Genomic DNA, 15,410 nt, shown 5'->3' with positions numbered 1-15,410 from the left:
TGCAGCCAATATGGAGAGCAGTATGGAGATTTCTTGGAAAATTAGGAAATGAACCACCATTTGACCCAGCTATCTCTCTCCTCTGTCTATACCCAAAGGACTTAAAAACAGCATACTACGGGGGAAGAGCCACATCAATGTTTCTAGCAGCACAATTCACAATAGCTAAACTATGGAACCAACCTAGATGCCCTGCAATAGATGAATGGATTAAAAAATGTGGCATCTATACACAATGGAATATTACTCAGCAATAAAAGAGAATAAGACCATTGCATTTGCAAGTAAATGGATGGAGTTAGAGAAGATGATGCTAAGTGAAGTTAGCCAATCCCCCAAAACTGAATGCTGAATGTTTTCTTTGATATAAGGAGGCTGATTCAGTGAGATAGGGAGTGGGTGCATCTGAGGAAAAGAGGAACTCTAGATAGGGCAGAGGGGTTGGAGGGGAAAGGAGGGGGCATAGGGTTATTAATGATGGTGGAATATGATGATCATTATTATCCAAAGTACACTTATGAAGACATGAATTGGTGTTAATATACTGTGTATACAACCAGAGATATCAAAAATTGTGCTCTATATCTGTAATAAGATTATAATTCATTCCGCTGTCATATATAAATAAAAAAAAAGAAATATCAATGGTACTAACTATTGACTGGACCTAATGAAGTCATTATAAAATTAGGATTTATAGTTATAGATGTCTCAAAGCATTTCAGAACAGAAATTTCTTTAGTAGCACAAATATAGTAAGATAAATTCAGTCTGGCCACTGACCCCATTGCTTGCATTAACATAGGATACTTGTAGATGAAACCCTCCTGAATAGGATGGTCACAATGACAGTTCCAGAGAAGACAACTAGTGTCAAAAACTCTCCAACTGATGCAGATGAGGAGATAAACCTATGATTGGTGAAGAGTATAGAAGGTAGAACCCAATTCTCCTGTAAATATCAACCAGTAATAAATTTGGAAGCAACACTGTTTCCTCTGTCATTCTCTCCACAGAGACAAACCACTCTCACATCCTTTGAGAGTGCCTACTGTTTGAAAGTACGTTACTTTTACTCAGTTAAGCTTCTCTTTCTTGATTTTTCATGTCTGACTTTAAATTTTCATTGTAGGGACACAAGAACTGAGGTTAGGAGCTTTTCTGTGACAAATGGATTCTCAACACACTTGACAAAAACATACACCAAAGAAAAGCTACCCAGCGAGATATTCCAGTGAGTGTGTTGAGAGAGATTCATATTTATAAAGTTGAAACTAAACTCAATCTCTAACTTGTGCAAAAATCAACTTGAAATGGATTTAAGACATGAAATTTTGAAACTATTAGAAAAAAAGCTTCAGGGAAACACTGCAAAATATTGGCACAGGCAACAATTTCCCAGCACGATTCCAATAGCTCAGTTTAAAAAAAAAAAGAAAAAGAAAAGAAAAAGAAGAAAAATGTAAGGATTCATCAGTGAAGTGACATAAAAGTAAAAAAAAAAAAACCTTCTGCAAAACAAACGACAAAATAAAACAGAGAATAGAGAGTTATTTTCAGTAACATATAAATATTTCAAAAAAGCTTAACAAAAATCTAATCAAAAAATAGACAAAGGAGGGCTGGGGATGTGGCTCAAGTGGTAGGGACCTCTCCTGGCATGCTTGTGGCCCAGGTTCGATCCTCAGTACCACATACAAACAAAGATGTTGTGTCTGCCGAAAACTAAAAAATAAATATTAAAATTCTCTCTCTCTCTCTCTCTCTCTCTCTCTCTCTCTCTCTCTCTCTCTCTCTCTCCCCCCCTCTCCCTCTGACTCTCTCTTAAAAACATAAATGAAATAGACAAATGATCTGAATAGACACTTCTCAAAAGTACTAATGGGCAATAAATTATATGAAACATTCTCAATAGCTTTAGTATTCAGGAAATCAAAAACAATTCACATTGAAATTTCATCTTACCTGGTTAGAACGGCTATTATTAAAAAAAAAAAAGTCATGAGATTGTGGAGAGAAAGCACTTATGTATAAGAATATAAATTAGGGGCTGGGGTGGTGGTAGACTGCTCGCCTAGCATGCATGAGGCACTGGGTTCCATCCTTGGCACCACATAAAACAAACTAATGTATCCACCTATAAAAAACTAAAGATAAATAAATAAATACTTTTTTAAAAAGAATATAAATTAGTACAGGCAGTACTGAAATTTCCTGGTTACTCAAAAAATCTAAAATTAGAATTAACTCACAATCTACCTATACCACTCTTTGGTATATATTTGAAGGAAAAGAAGATAGTATACAAAATACATGTTTATTGCAGCACTAGTTGCAATAGTCCAGATATGGAATCAGCCTAGGTGTCACTAAATAGATGAATAGATAAAGAAAGTATGGTAAATGTACACAATGGAGTATAAGCCACAAATAGGAATGGAATTCTGTCATTTGCAGTAAAATAGATGAAACTGGAAGACATTATGGTAACCAAAATAATTTAAACACAGAAATATAAGTATTACACTTTCTTAGATATGTAGAATCTTAAGAAAGAAAGAAAGAAAAGAAAGAAAGAAAGAAAGAAAGAAAGAAAGAAAGAAAGAAAGAAAGAAAGAAAGAAAGAAAGAAGATGGCCCAAAGGCTATTAGGAACTGGGAAGGGGAATTTAGGAGGGGAAAGAGGGTGTGTAGTTGGAAAAAGAGAGGGTCAAAGTACAATATATGTATGGTTGGCAATGCCATGGCAATATTCTTTAATTCATGCAATTGATATGTCTTAGTAATCATACCAATGAAAAAAAATATTTTAAATTGATAAAATCAAATGGTATTATAGTATTCAACTTCATGGAAAATGATAAATCATCACTAAATGCTTTTAACAATTTTTGTATTGATTACTATAGCACTCAAGATAAACACACATTATTATTTGTTTTATTAGAATACAATGGTATTTAAAATTTTATGCTTTTGGACTGAAAATACTGATCAGAGTCCAAAATCACTTAAATTAAAAAGCGCTCAATATGTCAGTGCAGACTTCAAGATGTGTGTTCTTTTACCTATATATCTCTGAAACAAAAATTATAGTTACATGTGAAATAGTAATTTTAGAAAATAATACTCATATAAATTACATATTTATATAATCAATGGTTTCATTCAGTGTCTTTGAGTAGTGACAAAAATAATGTCCTTTATAAGGATTTTTCATCTTAATTTTAGTTATTTTTTATATTAAAATATGGAATTGCATTTGCTAAACATTCTGATATTGATTTTATGGGCATAATGTATAGAAAAACAATTCTGGTACAACCATATTTGTTGATGATGATGATGATGATGATTATAAAAAACATTTCTTCAGAAATAAGCTAGAAATCATTTTCTGTCCTTTTGTATTGTTGTTTTGGTTGGGTTGGGGGGTTGTAAGGTAAAATTTGTAATATCCATGAGCATGAATTTATTTTGTCATGAACTCAGAAAAATTATTATTATTATGGTCACAGTTTATTATGACCAAAAAAAATCAAAAATCAAAATCAGAGATGGAAGATACACATAGAACAAGGTCCAAGAGACACCAAGGTATGAAAGTTCCATTTTTTCCCTCTCAGTGAAGTTGTGAGGATTGTAATTATTTTTCCCCAGAGATAATATGAGACAATACACAGATTATTGCCAATTAAAGATCTTCACTGGAGTCTTGGTTCAAAATTTTACTGAGAATTGACCAAGTAGATATAGTTGTAAACCTGAGTAACTGAATTTAGACTGTAGTACCTGGAGAGGTATAACTAACATATATAACATATCTGGCTTGGACAAAAGCCCCCTGATAAACAAAGAAACACTTGTAAGGGAAAGTATTCCAAGGGCTCAGCAGTTACCTCATACAAGGTGAAGTCAAAACCCAAACCTATTTTAGAAAAGTTCACTATTTTGTGGCACCAGGCAGTATCTTAGGCAGAAAGAACATTTGGCAACACCATTCAACTTTTACATCTTATGGCATCTGTTTGTATAATCCATTGCTCCTATGGTCTCAGATGTGGAACATACATAAAAGCTTAAATATAGTATATAATTTATTATATGGTTATATAATATATGGTTATAGTAGTAAATTATTATATATTATATAATTATGTAGCATAATTATATAATATAGTTATGTAGTATAATTATAGTATAATATAATTATAGGTAAAATATATAATTATAAAAATATATAATGTATAGTATAATTACATAACAATATAATTATAACTGAAATATAATAATATATTAATTAATTTAATAATATGTTAGCTGTAAATTATAATTTCTAACCTATTTTTATGTATCTGTGTCAATTTCATTGGACCATTAGCAAATTAAAAATGTGGGACTATATGAGTTAAGAAAAATATTGTGGGTTAAACTGTGGATTACTTCAAGCAATTTAAAACAAAGAAAATTACCATTAGCACACACAATGTCATTTAAAACATAAATTATTTACATCTAAATATATAATACAGTATATATGAAGCAAATTAAAATCACATATGTGTGAAACTAGAGTCTTTAATTCTCAATCTAGAACAAAATCTAAATTGCTGAGGTACAGACAGATATTTGAATAACAGAGGAAAGATTTTACCTCTCTGAACATTTTTCTTAGTAAGTAATAAATGAAAATGGAAAAAAAAATCTACTTTCATGCTTGCCTGCTTTCCATGGTGCAGGGCCTCATATAACACTAGCTTTTTGTAAGAGTGTTTCAAATTCATTTTTATTGGAGAAGGAATGTTAAGAACCTTGTTGAACTTGTGTGTATTGGTGTATGAGAAAATGAAGAAATGTAGCTACAACTTTACAATCCATTGCTCGATTGTTCAAGGACTGTGGAATTGGAAAAACAAAATTGACTTCTTCTAAGAAATTTTTCAAAAATAAAGATGATTAAAAAACAAACTTGTACATTCTGTCTCAAAACATGTTGATATATCTGAATGCTGTACTATTTGTTAAAGATTTCAATAGTAATATTTGCCACTTCTCTTAATGTAGGAAAAATCACATCACCTTTCCTTCTCAGGAGAAAAACTATAAAAATAAAATCAATGAAGGGAATTACATTTGTGTAAATTAAAATTTGGTCTGTAAGTTTTCTTTCCAAATTGGGGGAAAAAAAGTATATTTGTCAGTATCTTTTATAACACAGTGTAAATATTTTGGGAAAAAGTATATTTATCAGTATCTTTTATAACACAGTGTAAATATCCTTATAACTGTGCTAGTTTTCATTTTTAAAAAAAATCAGTTAGTTGATGAGTTCACCACTGTTCAGAATGAAGATGCTATTGGTATTGAGATATATGACGAAACATAGAAGAATAAGAAAAAAAAAAATAGAGAGACAGAAAACTCCCTTTGTTTTTTAAGTATCAGAATAACCAAAGGAACAATTTTCTCTGAAGTCAATTTTCATTCTTAAGTTTAAAAAAACCATTAAAAAAAAAACCTCTTACCTCATATAAGTAAGAATTGATAAAATATAAAATAACTTGTTGCCTCAAGTTGGCCCTTCTTTATGTAAATACTATTATATAAGCACAATTTCTTTTCTATGAAATTAAAGAAATGTAGTCAAAAATTACTTTACAAATGTTAGTTCTTTTTTCTCTCTCTCTCCTCAATAGTTTCTATTTTACATATAGAAATTTTGTTTTTTTATTTTATTAAGAAAGAAGAGGGAAATTCTCATTTTGATTTTTTGTTCGTTTTGTTTCACTTTTTGAGACAGGGTCTCACTAAATTGAGGAGGTGGCTGGGCTCCTTATAATTCTCCTGCCTCAGCCTCTGAAATTGTTAGGATTACAGTGGATTACAGCTGTGCACATCAGCACTTGGTTAAGAAGAGGACAAATTGAATCACCATCATCAAGCTGATATATATTTAGAACATGATTTAAAGAAGACATTTGACCAGTGTGATTTCAAGGATCAATCACCTATTGGCAGCTGAGAAACAAAACTAAATGAAATAAAGAAAGCAAACAAACAACAACCAAAAAAAAAAAAAAAAAAAACGAAAAATGCCAGGTGTGTTTAATTTAATTTTAAATAAAATTAATTATTTAAAAATCTATCTTGTATCTACCAACTCTTTTATAGTTATGTGGAAAATTAAACAAAAGTATAGGGTAGAACAATTATAAATATTAATGGTAGTTAATGCAAATAGTATTTACAGAAAGCTTTAGATTTTGCAGGGTGTTTTAACATACCTCATCCTCCTATTTCTCCTGAGCAAATTTAAGTTCTATCAAAGTATTTGACAGAAGTGTTTTCAGTATCCAGATTTCACTGAGTATTAGCAACTACATGAATATTTCAAGGTCATTCAGCCAAGTAAGCAGTGTACCAGGTGTTTGGCTCAGCTCCAAATTTTTCTTTCTCTATTGAAAGTAAATTTATTATACCTTAAATTACCATGGTAACACCACTAGTTAAGGGAGAAAATCAAGACTGGTCTGTATTAACCATGAGGAGACTCTGGATCTTTAAATTATTGGGCCTGATAAGTGCTCATTCCTACATTATCCATCTTATTTCAATGTATTATTTTTCATGACAAGTAAAACAAAAATAGAAAAGTAGAAAATGAGAATGTAAACCACAAATGGTGTATCTATGCTTTAGAACACATAAAACACAATTTTAAAATAAATTACATGACTGAAGATGCTAAAAAGAATTGGATTTTTAAATTTTTTCTTTTTGTCATCATGAAAAACAGAACTTATTTTTAAATAATATTAAGGATTTTCTCTACCTTTTCAAGATAACTAATGTTAATTTTATCTTTCTACATGACAAAACACGCTTAATCATTTCTAATATGCAAGAAGCTGCCATGTCCTAGAGAATTCTATTATAATTATTCATATCACTAGGAGAGACATTCAGGATGTTATTCATCAGCCAATTCAATTTTCTTAGATTCTAACATTTCATTTTAATTTAATATGAATGACAGTTCTCAGCTTGGTCAGCAAAAGCAGTTTTGTATAATCAGTCAGTCATGTAAGGACAGATGTGACAGTATGCTAGTCATTCATTTTTACTAATGCATAGCCTTTCAGATATTTAACCAACAATCTCTCTGCTGGATATGTAAAAAATAAATAAATAAATAAAGAGTTAACCGTTGAATTTTGTAATATTTAGCAACTTAATCATTATATAGATAAGAACTAGCCCTCTACTACTACTTCTGACCATTAAAAGAATATTATCACATTATGGAAATGTACCTTAATCTGGTTACCATTCAAAAAATCGAGTTTCTTCCTTCTAATATTTCTCTAAAAACCTACACTTTATTTTTTAGTAGTTTAATTTATCACCCAGGCATGGCATAAATTTACACTTGATTCATAAGCAAACATTAATAGAACTAATTGTCTTGGTTGATTGTCAGATGACTATATTGATTCAAGTTGAAATTTTTAATTCTGGGATTTGACTTCTGGTCTCATGTCATCAAGTTATGGTATATTGGTAAATGTTATAGAAGTTTATATTGGTAAATAAATGGAGTTGTGATGCTGAACATTGAGTCAAATATTCATTTGTTGTATAGAAAGAGATTTATCTAGTTGAGTACTTTCTTGGTGATAGATATGACTAATACAATACTGCAAAAGTGAGTTTGCACAGTTTGAACCTCAGCCTCCTCTCCTGTGCTTCTACTTTCTCTTTAATATCTGGTGATCCAACCCTGTGAACAAGTCCAAACTTGCCCTTGCCTTTCTTTCTTTCTCTTTTTTCTTTTCTTTCTTCCTCCCTCCCTCCCTCCCTCCCTCCCTCCCTCCCTTCCTTCCTTCCTTCCTTCCTTCTTTCCTTTCTTTCTTTCTTTCTTTCTTTTTCTGTACTGGGGGTTGAACTCAGGGGTACTCAACCACTGAGCCATATCCCAACCCTTTTTTTCTATTTTATTTAGAGAGGGTCTCACTGAGTTGTTTAGGTTGGCTTTGAATTCATGATCCTCCTGCCTCAGAATGCAGAGCTGCTGGGATTAGAGGCATACACCACCACTCCGGTCCCAAGCTTGCCTTTTGAAAAGTAAAGATACTAAATAGAAGGGAATCAAAGTAGTCAACACTAAGATGACTCCTCCCAGCTGTTCAGCTGATCATCAGTTTACACACAAGAGAACCAGGTACAAACAAAAAATCGCACAACTGTAGCATACTCAAGACAGTAATGGGCAGTCACTTTCTAAAGCTACTCAGTCGGGGGTGGAGAGTGAGCTGGAGTCAACTATTTTAGATGATTACTGAAACCTTAAAGATGGCAGATTATATGTTATAAATTGAAAGGCTGACCCACAAAGATGAAGAGATTCCAGAAGGAGGAATTTGTTTTTGGCTAGGGATTTGTTTTTTCTAGGATTAGATATCCTAGAAAAATAGCATATGCTTTATTTTGTGTTTTCTGCTAAAATTTTTAGCAAACTGCATTCTGTAAACAATTTAGATTTACATTTTTGAGATAAGAACCACACATATAAAGTGCCATTTTCATCATATCATACCAACTGAATAAGCATGATACCAGCATATCAGCATCACATTTTCTTGTTGAAGTTCATCTTGATAACCTGCTTGAGGTAGTGTTTTTCAGGTTTTTCTATCGTAAAGCTCCTCCATTTCCATACTGTAATCTTTATAAAGAAGTCACTGCATAACCCAACCTGAAGGTCAGAGAGCTATGCTCTTTCCTGTAGGGCAGAAAACATACATAAATTATGTGGAATAGCTCTGCATGGGAGACTGGTATTCTCTCCCATTTATTTATTTATTAAGACATTATTTATATCTGTATAGACTCATGGATATTTACTTATACTTTGGGTTAAAATCCCGTCTATATTATTTATTTTGTTACTCATATTTGTGCTGCTTTGTCCATTGAGAGATCTTTCACATGTCTCCTGTTTTCTTCTACTCATTAAAGGTAAGTGAATTTTTTTTTTAATTTTGGAAGGTGGGGTTCTTTATCATAACAAGGTGTTCAAAGCCCATCTTGAATATTTCTTCCTCATTTTAGAATTAACCACTTCTTCATAAATCCCAGGAAGTGTATATGTGCAAATCAATGCATGCACATAAATGTCTATAAATAGTTTTATATATAACCATCTGTATCTATATTATAAGGGAAACATGAGTTCATACTAATGTATCCAAGTCTATTGCATTACTCCATGAATCATTCTTGATTCCCTCCCCTGGCTCACATGTAATCTCTTAGCTTGAACAAAAATCTGTCTTCAACCATCTGCCATCTATTTATTTGCTTTATTTCAGTGTATACATAGAGAACTACAAAATTATTATCTGTATTCTTATCAAAAAGTGGTTTATGTGCAAGAGTACAGTGATGATGTCACATGGCAGAAAAATATCTTTATAAGAAATCACCAAAGATAACTATAGAATTATCTTACAAATTTATAGATTTAGAGGCTTAGTTTTTAAAAGGTCTTCTTCCTAATTCATAACAAGAAGGAAGGTATCGCATGGATGAGAGATAGTATTTAAGTGAAGGAACAAAAGAGGATGGAACTCTCTTTATAGCACACCAGCTCTTAGAGCAACCACATTCATTCATTCAAGGGGGAAGAGGTCTCAGGTCCAGATCACATCTTAAATGTCCCACCCCTCAAATGTATTACACTGTGAAAATAGATTCAAAGAAATTATATTTGAGGAACCTTTGAAATCACAGAAATATCTATAAATAGTGACCCCAATTTAGAAATATGCATCTGTGCTCTCTACAAAGTCTGAAGTAACATATCTAACATTTCAGCTGACAGCCTCAGTCCACTGAAGTCTACCTCTATTTAGAGGCTTTCCTCCCTCCATGCCCAGCACTTTGTGCAAGTAATCTTATCCCCTCACGTTAAATTCTGCAATGTCTTCTAATCAATTTTTTCAATTCTCTCCTTTCCATTTACAACTATTTTCTACACTACATATAGAGAAAATATTTAAAAGCACAGGTGAATCACATTTGTGCCATATTTTAACTCTTTTAGTTATTATTACACTTAGAATATAAGTCCAAGCTCAGAATCATCAATTAAAAGATCTATGTCAGCTCACACAGCACACACATTTCAAGAAACAGGACTTCACTGTGTTTTTTGAAAATGATCCTGTTTTGCTTTGTTCTTTTGTTATCTTTTCCTTGCTTCAGGACCTTGGTGTTTGCTTCCCCTCTGCCTGTAATACCTACCATTTTTTTTTTTTTACATGATACACTCCACACTGCTCTGTGGTTCTGACCCTACATCTTAAGGGTGAATGGTTATTATTGCTCCATCTATAAAAACTTCTAAGTTTATCTCTATCAAGTTACCCTGGTAATATACAATGAACTACTTCTCTCAATGTTCTTTCTTTGAAAGTATATTGTTTGCAAAATAGTGCATTCTGACTTATTTTCTTTATCCTAGTACTCTGGTAATCCCCATGAGAGGTTCTAGTAATCAATGTGCATGGAACATCTATGTCAGTGACTTATAGTCCACATGTCACAGAGTAGCTATCAAAATATAGTACTCAACAAACAAATGAATTAATGGAATAAATACAGTAACATTGTTCTAAGACCAGGGCTTTGGAGTCAGTACCAAAAATGACATGGTTTCTTGCCCCTATGTAATGTTGTCTAGGTGTGTGTGTGTGTGTGTGTGTGTGTGTGTGTGTGTGTGTGTGTGAAGTTCATTTTAACTATAACTGCAATTAATAAAAATTACTTATGTTCAGCAGAGAGGAATAGAAATTGAAGTAAATAGCATATAACATTCTTCACTTTGTCAAATGCTAGTGTAGTAGTACACTAGAGAAATTGACTGGTAAAGTTATTCTCAGCTGACAAATAATTTATCAGCTTTACTAAAATATTAAAGATCTTTACTTTAAAGGAAAAATATATTTTTAATGAAATTAACAATCTAAGATAGAGAAGATTATTTATTCAATGACACTAAAATCCTTGTAAACGTGACACATAAGAAAGTCATTTATTTAGTTACCCCAAAAGAAATGTGTTTTTAAAATACTGGAAATAGTTTAATTTCTATAGCTTATGTAAATTTTATTTTGTATATTTAAGTTACACACTATGTTGTTTTAAAATAAATACATATTGATTAAAATATTTTGAAAGTTTTCACCACAAAAATATGTTAAATGAGGAGGTAGATATTCTTCCTCTGATTTGAGAAGTACATAATATATAGAAACATGTATGGAAATATCAAGTAGTAGCCTGCAGTTACATACAATTTTTATGTCAATTAATGCATAAATTAAAGGATACAATATAGCCCATGGTCACTATAGTCAATCAAATAGGATCATTAAGCCCAAAGATCTACGATATGAAGTGAATGGCTAATAATAGTATAGAATACTTAGGATTTTTGCTAAATGAGTAGATTATAGCTGTTCTTGCCATTGTGGAAAAATAGTAACTAGGTGAGAAAATAAAACTGTAAAAATAATTTTTTTTTGTAATTGTATTTATTTACTTTTATGTGGTACTGAGGATCAAACCCAGCGCCTCACACATGCGAGGCAAGTGCTCTACCACTGAGTTACAACACCGGCCCACCAGCTTAGTTTTTAAATTTGACTTTTTATTCTATAAAATTACACAGGTAGCTCTAGAAAAATAAATTATATCTGTGTAATTAATGCTATGCGTTTTGTTCTTATTTTTGTTAAACAATGGAGAATTATTTCTCCCAAATTTTATTTTTGAATATATAAATTTTCTTTTTTCCTTTAATGTAGTTTTCTTTCTGTTGGTGCTCTGTGTGTGTTATGTAGACTGGGTGATATTTTAAATTCAGCAAAACATACTCTTTTTAGTTATATAAATGGACATAGTTATATAGTCATTACTACAATCAAAATACATATTTACAGAACTTCAAATAGTTCCCTCCTGTGCTCTTTATAGTAATTTTCTTCCCCGAAGCCCAGATCATTGCTTAGGTGTTCAGGTGTATTTCTTCATACCCTTTCTTTTGCAGAAAGTCATTTAAATTGAATATTAGTGCGAGGCCCTTCTATCTGGATTTGTTAAAATTGCCTAATGAATTTACATTTTCATGCACAATATTGCATGTGGCAGTAGTGTGCTGCTTCTATCACTGAGTGGTATCCAGTTGCAGGAATGTAACTGCAATTTCTGTATGTATCACTATTGATGGACATTTGGGTATTCTCCAGTTTTCGTGATTATGAATAAACTTGCTAAATACAACAAGGCAGAGGTCCTTTTGGGGACCTGGGCTATTCATTTACATTTAGGATTGTTAATGAGAATATGTTTAGCTTTGAAAGAAATTGCTGAACTCTTTTCAAAGCTCCAATATCCTTTATCAATTATCACCATGATGCATAACAGTTCTAACTGCTCTTCATACTTTCTTTTGTCAGGATTATTTATTTATTTTTTATATATTAATAGGTGGGTGATCAGCATTTTTGTGATTTTAATTTGCATGTGTATAAGGATTAATGATATTGAGGATATTTTTATAAGCTCATTTGCCATATGTTGTTCATGTTTGGTGAAGTGTCTATTTGAAACTGTATAGTTTTCTTTACATTTGTTTTTAGAATGGATAGTCAATTATTTTAATGTCATTTACTAAAAAGATAATTCTTTTTTTTTTTAAATTTTGACACAGGGTTTCACCATGTTACCCATGTTACTCAGGATGGCTTCAAACTGGCAATTCTCCAGGCCTGGACTCCCATATAGTTGGAACTACAGTCACATATCACTGCACTGCCAAGAATATTCTTTATCCAATGAATTCCCTTGGTTTGGCAACTAGAGATTACAAAAGTATGCATGGTTTTTCAGAAGGTCTTTTCTGTGTCAAAAATCTACAGAGTCAAAGGGTCTTTTTGTGTAAGATAGTACAATATCTTGATTAGTATAGTTTTGTAGTGAACTTTGAAATCAGGTAATATGAATCCTCTAAATTGTTCTTGTTTAAAATTACTTTATCAAATTAACATATTCTACTTTTTCATATATACTTCTGTTATTGGTTTTGTAATTTTTACATAAAATTTTGCTTCAATTTTGTTTGTGAATGCATTGGTTTTGTAAAACAATTGGGGAAAATTAAAGCTTTAACAATATTGAGTCTTCATATCCTTCTTCATAGGATACATTTAGTTTTTATTATTTAGGTCCCCAATTAAGTCTTTAATGTTACTTTGATTATCATTTCATTGTTTTGATCATAAAAATGTAATTTATAATTGCTTGGTGTTAGTATGTAGCAGTATAATAAGTTTTATGTCTAAATCTGTTTAATGTGTTCTTCCTCTCTACTTTATGAAGCAAAACACTTTCATGTATTTATTTTTTATTTAGTTTATTTGTGTGGTACTATGTATTGAACCCATGCGCACTCTACCACTGAGCTACATCCCCAGGCATCTTTTCATTTTTAGTTTGAAACAGGGGCTTGGTAAGTTGATAAGTTTCTTCTGGGACATGTGATCCTTCTGCTTCAGCTTCTGAGTAGCTGGTACTGCAGGTATATGCCATTACATCCAGCTACATTATTGATTTATTTTTTACTCTTCAAAAATAAACATTAAATTTTATGAATTTTCCTCTAAATAGACTTTATTTGCATCCTATTAGTTCTGGTCTGTTTTATTTTAAGTTTTACTCAATTTAAATGTTTCTAGTTACTCTCATTACTTCTTTAATCCATAGACTCTTTTAGAAATGAGATTTTTTTTTTCTTAATACTTGGTCATTTTGCAGATATCATCCTGCTTTACACTTCTGGTTTAAATCTGTTAACACTAAGAACTCTTTTTGTTCTTGTTGTTATAACCAAAGATTATTCTTTGTAGGGCTTTCATTCTTTTACATTTTTGGAGATTTTTTTTATGTCCTCTTTTAGGTATCATGCCTGAACAGTGCTAAAGTGCTCTAAGGCTAAGTTGGCTAAATGTATTGTTCAAGTCATCTAATTCACTTTGATTTTTTTTTTGTCTCTGTGTTTCATTCATTATGAAGAACACGTTTTGAATTTCCTGAATATTATTTTAAATGTCTTCTATTTTTCATTGCAGTTCTAAGATATTTCGTATTATGCATTTTCCACTCTTCTTGTCACATAGGGGATCCTTGACTTTCCTAATTTAGAGATTTCTTGGTATCTTTTTTCATTTCTAGAAATACCTGTTACTTTTTGTCTGATCATTTGCTTCTTTGCCATCATTTCTCCTCAAATTTTAACCAGGATTCTGTCCCTGATAATGTGAATATCTTTGCACTTTGAATAATTTGAATATCTTTGTGAATATAATACCTTCTGCTTTTAAATAATAATAATAATAATAGTAATAACAACAACAACAACTACTCATGGTTCTAATAACATTTGTAGCATTGAGCTTTTGAAGAGATTTGACTCTTCAAGAATGTTTTTCTCTCTCATTTTGTTAGCTATCTTATTCACTGTCTATTTTTAAGTAGTCCTAACTGAATACTAGAATTAAAGATTTTATGCATCAAAGGTCTTATTAATTTATTTTGGGTAACACTGTGAGAACTAAATTCTTTGACATTTTCAGAGAAGTTATTTATTATTATTGTTACTATTATTTCTTTGCTTTATCCTTTGAGAGAAAGGGGTGGTTTTCCTGGAGGCCCACTGTATGAAGTTCTAGTTTATCTTTGCAGTGTAAATCTTTGGTTTCATCAACGGTCAACTCATCATCAGTGTTGAATTCACCATACTGGTTAAACTCTCCTAGTTATCTCTCCATAGGAATAAAAGTTCACATTTAGGAAACATACTCACTGCAAAATCCCCTTCCATTTCACACTTTTGCTCCTGGCCTACACTTAGTTTTCAACATCTGAGTGGTGCTCATCAATTTGTCAATCTAGGGTTTATTTAAATTTATAATAAATTAGTTTAGTTAATTTTCAGCAGTTTCTGAGGTAACATCATTCAAAATAACTAAGTATGCCTCCAAATAACAGAAAAAAAAATACAACTTGGCTATTTGTCTCATGTTATTATAGATGTGATTATATTGGTTAATCATTAAATATCACTTTTATCCTTTTGAATTCTTCTTTGCTGTATTTGGTAGAAAATTAACTACATGTTTTTGAAGATAAATTTTTCCAACATCAAGATCCTGAATAGGATAAATGAGACATGCTTTACAATATTAATATATAACTAACTCTTATGGCATGAAATAACTGCTTGAGTTGATAATTGATAGTGTGAGACTGCTAGTTATGTGGGATTTATTTTGTGTATAGGAATTATTA

The sequence above is a fragment of the Callospermophilus lateralis genome, unplaced genomic scaffold (genome assembly GCF_048772815.1).
Source record: "Callospermophilus lateralis isolate mCalLat2 unplaced genomic scaffold, mCalLat2.hap1 Scaffold_147, whole genome shotgun sequence".
NCBI classification, from domain to species: domain Eukaryota; kingdom Metazoa; phylum Chordata; class Mammalia; order Rodentia; family Sciuridae; genus Callospermophilus; species Callospermophilus lateralis.
The sequence above is the reverse complement of the archived record's forward strand: the minus strand, read 5'-3'. Positions refer to the sequence as shown.